The sequence below is a fragment of the Ceratotherium simum genome, chromosome 14 (assembly GCF_057802395.1).
Source record: "Ceratotherium simum simum isolate JZ-2026a chromosome 14, ASM5780239v1, whole genome shotgun sequence".
NCBI classification, from domain to species: domain Eukaryota; kingdom Metazoa; phylum Chordata; class Mammalia; order Perissodactyla; family Rhinocerotidae; genus Ceratotherium; species Ceratotherium simum.
This window is the reverse complement of record NC_141913.1, coordinates 27822166-27828790: the sequence shown is the minus strand read 5'-3', so window position 1 is coordinate 27828790 and position 6625 is coordinate 27822166. Positions and strand designations below refer to the sequence as shown.

The following is a 6625-nucleotide window of genomic DNA, read 5'->3' as shown; positions in this document are numbered from 1 at the left end:
AGGTGAGAAATGTGTTACTCCCTAAGGGAAGACAGCCTAAATCCAAAATAAGGCAAACTCAAGTGGGAGAGAGGGGAGGGTGAGGAAACTTCACCTGAGAAAGGAGATCTCCACAGCTTTGGGTCCACAGTGGAGACACACAGGGAGGCGCCATGGTGCGGGCGGCAGAGGCGCAGTCCTGGAGGGACTTGGCGCTGTATCAACAGAGGAGTTTTCGAAGGCATCTAAAATAACTAGATGCCCCCTTTCATTAATAACTCCACTCTCCCAGTCACTCCTGCCCAGGGACTGCTTTTATTTATGTATTGGCTATTATTATTAATAATAATATGAATAATGAAACACCTATGAATAATTTATTTGGACCTGGGTGGGGGTGCTGGGGTGGCAGCAGGAAAAAGTGGAGAGTGAACCTCAGCTCCCCTCCCCTGCATGGGTCCCTCCTTTCCCAGCCCCCTCAGCTTACTCCCTTTACTTCCCCTTGATCTTAGTTTGTTTGAGGGGCTGGGGGGCAGGGAGAAAGAGACCTCAAGTAGCAACTACTCTCCTAAACTCCCCTATTATGGCAGAAAATATATTCCACTCCATTGTGAGATCCTGGGAGGTGAGTGCCAGCGCCACGAGATGATGTTCCAGGAGATATTTTGGACAAAGTTATTGGCCTCTGCTGATGTGTCGAGGGAAACCGGAGGAAGGAAGAGGTCTCAGCCTGGTGGGTAAACACACACACACACACACACACGCAGAGGCAGAGTGTGGAGACAAACAGGGTCTATGTACACATCCACGCTGCGTCCACACAAGCAACCACAGTCCTGACAAGACATATGCACATATGCACACCTCCTAGTCACCGGCTCAAACCCTCCATGTACCTACCAGGGACATGCCGCCTCATTACAGCACTTCCCAGGCACACCAAGCACACAGCCACATGGCAGAGAGGCTCTATGTGTGAGTTTCTGTTCGATTCCATCAACTTGGGCGACTCTTAGACCATCAAGTAACACTGCATAATGTAATCCCGGGAACCGAGTTATGAATCAACTATACTCACACACGATTCCATCAAGCAAAGGCAGGAGAATCTTAAAAAGAAAGGATGAAGTTCCACAGTTCTCAGAATTGTACTTGCTGTTTGGTTTGGGCCCTGGATCCTCAGGGAGAGGTGTCCTGGGTGGGCTTGGGGCCTGGGGCTGCGAACCTCGGGCCTCCTCCCGGCGCTGGAGAGCTCCGCGTTGTGGTTGTACCAAACGGGCTTGGTCTCGGTTTTCAGGCAGCTGGGGTCTCATTTCTTTAGATAAAATTTTAAACATATCGTTTACTAACGTCATGGAATCCGAGGGCAAGAAAGGAGAAACCCAGAACACCCGAAAGGGGCCGGTGGTCGGGCGAGCAGCTCTGAACCCGCGGGGGAGCGGGCGCGTTATTTTAATTTGCGCGGCTTCTGAAGCCGAGGAGAAGAGGCTACCCTGGAAAAGAGAATGTGGGAAAGGTTGGGGTGCAGGTAAACATCATTAAAATCCGCTCTCCCAACCCAAGTTCACCACTAGCGTTCGTCCCCAGAGGCGGGGCTGCTTGGACCCCGCTCCCGCGCCAGCCACTCCCTCTCCTGCGCAGCCGATGTTCTGGCCCCGGCGGGCCTGGTGGGGAACTCCGCGGAGTCTGGGCTGGGCGGCCGGACCCTTGGCTCTCGCCCGCGGACGCGACTCCCAGCCTCGCACTTCTGGAGCGGGAGGAGCTGCAAACGAAGCCCGGGGGAGCAACGTACGCCGCGCGTCCGGGTCTGGCCGCAGCCCGGATAGCGATTCGGGGGCTTTACTTCTTTGATGGTAGATTAAGAAAAAAATTTTTCAATTTGAACCAGTAAAGCAGATGAGGACAAAATCAAGCCAGTCCCTCGCGCTGGCTCACCGGCCACTGCGCCCAGAGCCTGCCGCCTTCCCCGGCGGGAGAGCCGGCCGAGGCGCCCGGCTCCTACCTTCCTCCCGCCAGCCGCCTGCCGGACCAGCCGCCGCGCTTCCGTGCGGGGGAGGCCGTCCGGGACGGAAACACCCACCTCCTGCCTTCGCAGGCGGGTCGGGCCCGGAATCTCTACGCCCCGTCCCCCCAGAGCGGCCCAACTACTCCCCAGTCGCGTCCTCCCAGGTGGCTCGGGAGGCGGTAGACGCCGTGCGGGAGGGCGAAGGTTTGGGGCTGCTCTGGCAGGTTGGGGATGCGAGGAGGAAAAAAGCAGACAGAGACGGAGAGACAGAGAGAGCGCGCGCGAGAGAGCTCTTGTCTATAGATTCATCCACATAATATATATTTATGTAGCTTTTTTTCTCTCCACACTGATCAATGCGCACTCGGATCGCTGGGCGGACTCCCTCCACACCAGCTCGCTTTTTCTAGCCTAAATAAATAAATAAAGGGAACCAGAAGGGAGAAAAAAGCGCCCATTCCACCTCCGCCGCCGCCCCGCCCGCCATCCCTGCCTTTGCTTCGCCCGCCTGGCCCCCTAATAGAGCGCAGCTCGATGGAAACCCCCCCTCTACATACCCACGCGAAAATGAAAATCAATGTTTTTGAAATACAAAAAGTTGCACCTGCTGCTATTACAAAAAGAACCCCCAAAAGGCAAAGAGGACGCCAGGAACCCGGTTCCCAACAAGCACCCGCTCCCCGCGGCCGCCGGGCCCGGAATCTCAGCGCCTCCCAAAGAGCCATGCGCCTGGCGCTATTTATAGCCGGGGGCCGTCTCGGACTGTACCACCGCCTCTCGCCGGGGCCGCCGACGGGGGAGGCTCGGCGGGGCCGGCGCCGCCCCACGCCGCCCTGGTCCGGGCCGCCGCCCGCTGCCGCGCGGGAGCCCCCCCAGCTCGCCCTCTCCTGGCCTCGAGCCCCCCTCCCCCGCGCGCGCACACTCGCCTCCCCCACCCCTGGTCTGACTGGGAACTTGAACCGGTCCAGCCTGTTTAAACGGAAAGGACAGAGATCCTGTCTGTTCAATGTAAAAAAAAAAAAAAAAAAAAAATCAGATCAGACCGAAAGAGAGAGAGGGAGAAAGAGAGAGAGAGAGAGAGAGGAAAGAGGGAGGGAGGGGGGGAGAGAGGAGAGAGAGAGCGCGAGCGCGAGCGAGCGAGAGAAGAGAAGAGAAAGAGAGAGAGCAGAGAGCGAGAGGAGAGCGAGGTGTAGAGAAACCGAGGGGGAGAGAACCCGAGTGTGTGTATGCGTGTGCGTGTGTGAGCGCGAGCGAGCTTGCGAGGGAGAGGAGCGAGAGTGCGAGCGAGAAAGAATAAAAGGAAAGAAGATTTTCTCTATGTATATAAAGATGGCCACGTTAGCAAACGGACAGGCTGACAACGCGAGCCTCAGTACCAACGGGCTCGGCAGCAGCCCGGGCAGCGGCGGGCACATGAACGGATTAAGCCACAGCCCGGGGAACCCGTCGACCATTCCCATGAAGGACCACGATGCCATCAAGCTGTTCATTGGGCAGATCCCCCGCAACCTGGATGAGAAGGACCTCAAGCCCCTCTTCGAGGAGTTCGGCAAGATCTACGAGCTTACGGTTCTGAAGGACAGGTTCACAGGCATGCACAAAGGTGAGTGCACCTTTCCCTCCCAACTTTGCCGGGGAGAAGGAGCCGGCGGGCGGGCCGGCGGGCCGGCGACCGACGAGCGGGAGACGGCGCGAGAGGGAGCCTCGGGCGGCAGCCGGGGAGGGAGGCGCTCGGGCAGCAGAGACCAGGACTGGGGTGCGTGGGGAGCTGTTCGCTGGGGCAAGGCTGGGTTTGGGGCGAGGAGCTGATAGAAGCGGTGCCGTGGAGAAACTAGCGGGAGCAGAAGATGAAGAGAAAGAGAGAGAGGATCTAGGGGGAACGGGGCTTGGATTTTTGGGTAGAGCGACTTGAAAGATTGGGATGGGGACAGCTGCACCAGCTGAGCCTGGGACGCTGGGCAGACTGGCGGGCGCTGAGAGGGCCGGGGACGAAGGTGCTGTCCATCGCCGTGGTGCTGAAAATACTAACTGGAGATGGTCTCCTCCTTCTCCGCTCCGGGCCAGAGTAGCAGGAGTGCAGCCGTCTAAAAAGGAGAGAGGTGGCAAATTCAAAGAGATATTTTTATTTCGCTATCAATTTAACAGTAAACTCTCCCTGTCATGCTGTGTGCCTCAATAATCCAGTTGTGGTGTGAGTGGTGGGGGAGGGGGGGTTGGATGTTTGAAGGAAGGAGGAACAAAACCTAAGGCAAGAATTAGCAAGGAACCAGCCATCCCCTGGGTGGAGCGGGGGGGTCAGGCAAGCCTGGATGATCCCCTTCTCAGGAAAGCGGGGCTTTGGGAAAAAAATCTGTGTGTGCAAGACATGCATTTTGAAGGATGTAGCCTAAATTATCCCAAACTCACCATGCAGGGAGGTTTATAGTACATTATTTCTCTCCCTTCGAGCAGTCATTGCTAGTGAGTGCTTGGGGGAGGGGGCGACAGAATAATCAAAGAATTAAAACCGAACAACTTTTTAGGAAAGTGGTCATGGGAATTGTCTGCAACCTGCCTGTTTTCTCCTTGTTTTATTATCTTTAAGGCAGAGCCCCAAACGTGTTCAGTTGTAGAACGTGTGTGGGTGGCTGGTGGGTGACGAAATTAGCCCAGTGCTCCGCTCTCTAACAGTAATGTATAGGATGTGCAGTGGGGATTATTCGGGGCTGGAGCTGTGTGGGCAAGTTAAATGCTTTCTGAGAGAGACTGATCATCAGGCAGGGAAGGAGCACCGGGCTAAGGAAGTTGTAAGGATGTGTATGGACGTTCCATTTTTAATAAACAGTAGTGTGGAGAGCCACTGAAGATGCTGTGTTAGAGCTAGTGGTTTTAAAGATGAAAACACACACACGCACACGCACACGCACACCCACCCACACACAGAGAGCAGCCTCATCCTTGGCCACAAATGGGCTATGAACAGAGCTGATCCTCCAGCACATTAGGTGCAGAGCGCGGGGCTGTCTGGCTCTCTAAGCAGCAGTGGTTTTTCACTATCACAATCTCCCTCCTTCTCCAGCCCTCCCTTCATCCGAATACTAAGCAGAGCTCCAAACTCTTCATAGTTGGAGTCCCAGAGAGCAGTTTTTATTGGCTTTAGCATCTTCCAGCTTGCCTGCTGAGGAGTAAATCTTAAAGTTAATGGCATGTTGAGTAGCACAAAAACACAGCAGAATGGAAATATACTGGGTTTGTTGGGGTGGGGTGATGGTGGGGGCTGTAATGGAGAGAGAAACCAACCTTTATCCAATATGGAGAAAATGTCTGTCTGTTCAGAAGACAGACTGGAAAGGTGAAATAGGGAGGAAGGCTTTAAAATAATATTTGTTTCCTTTTTTCCCCCTCCCTCTCAAGACAACCATATCTTTGTAGTTTTTCCCTTTCCAATCAAGCTCCCTGGAAGCTAATCAAGGTTTGTATCAAACCTTTGTCATTCTCATATGTCCTCAGATTTAAAAATAGTAATAGTGAAAATAAAGAAGCATAGGTAGGGAAATCCTTTGCCCATCTTAATGATCAGTTCTTGTGACAATTTAAGGTTTTAAAGTTAAAAAAAACAGAACTCACTAGAGGCAAAAAGACAGTTGTGAAGAGCTGAGCTTCCTATGAGATCTGGGTTGGAGCACTTTATTTGCTTCTTTATTTCAAATGAAGATAAACTTTAGCAATATTGCTTGGTTTCTTCTCACGATCCTTTGCTGGTATCATCGCTCTGTTTCTTATGTTATGTGGGCTCCCGTGTATTATAGCAAAGAAGTAGAATTATCATTATTCGCATCAGGAAGGTAGAGAAGGTTACGGTATAGTTACATCATATGTATCATATCATATATATACATACACATATCTGGCCAGGATTCCTAGGACAAGCAAAACTTTATTTTTTAAATAATTCTTCCCCTAAACTGGCTCAGTCAGTGGCAGGCAGGCCCGTTGGCTCTGGCATGCTGAGTGCCTTGTTGTCACAGCTCACCCTTCGGAGCCTCAGCATATATTTTTCCTTATGAAACTTCCTGTCTCTCCATCCCTCGGATTTTTATAGGCGAGGTTGGGCCACAATGTCCCTAACAGTGCCTGAAAGCTCCCGGAGAGCTGAATAAACAAGACAGTTTCTGAGGTCTGCTTTATTCAGTCCTCGAAGAGTTTGAACTCTTTCAGTGATACAGCCTGATTTATTAGCTAATCTTGATAAAATAAGCCTCTGGCCACCTTAAAAAAATTACTCGCTTGCCATTGGTGATTAATTACCGTTAAGTCGAAAAGCATGATGAGGCTTGAAGAATGAGGACTGCATTTGGCTTCTAGATTTTCCCCAACTCTAAATTGACAACATGAGGCTGGGGATAGAAACATGCCTTTGTTAAGCCTGGTTTCAGGGCATATTTGTGGCTCTTTCTCTCCCCTTCTTGAATTTCTAACTTCTAGTGAATCATACTGGGAAAAAATTGAGAGGCATGACAGGATACTGGCCTCCAGTGTGAATGGCATATGTATGTTATTGGTAAAAACAAAAAAGAAAAAGAAGTAAAAATTACATTAGATGCATGAGATTTCAGGTGGGTATCCATTTGTTGGCCACCTGCCATTTCAGGTAACTAAAGA

General features: G+C 52.2%; 1 pseudogene; it reads left to right on the top strand.

Annotated features, from left to right (window-relative positions):
* Nucleotides 1-3196: 3196 nt before the first annotated feature.
* The window catches only part of LOC147915286 (uncharacterized), a 46966-nt pseudogene continuing 43537 nt past the window's right edge, over nt 3197-6625 (top strand).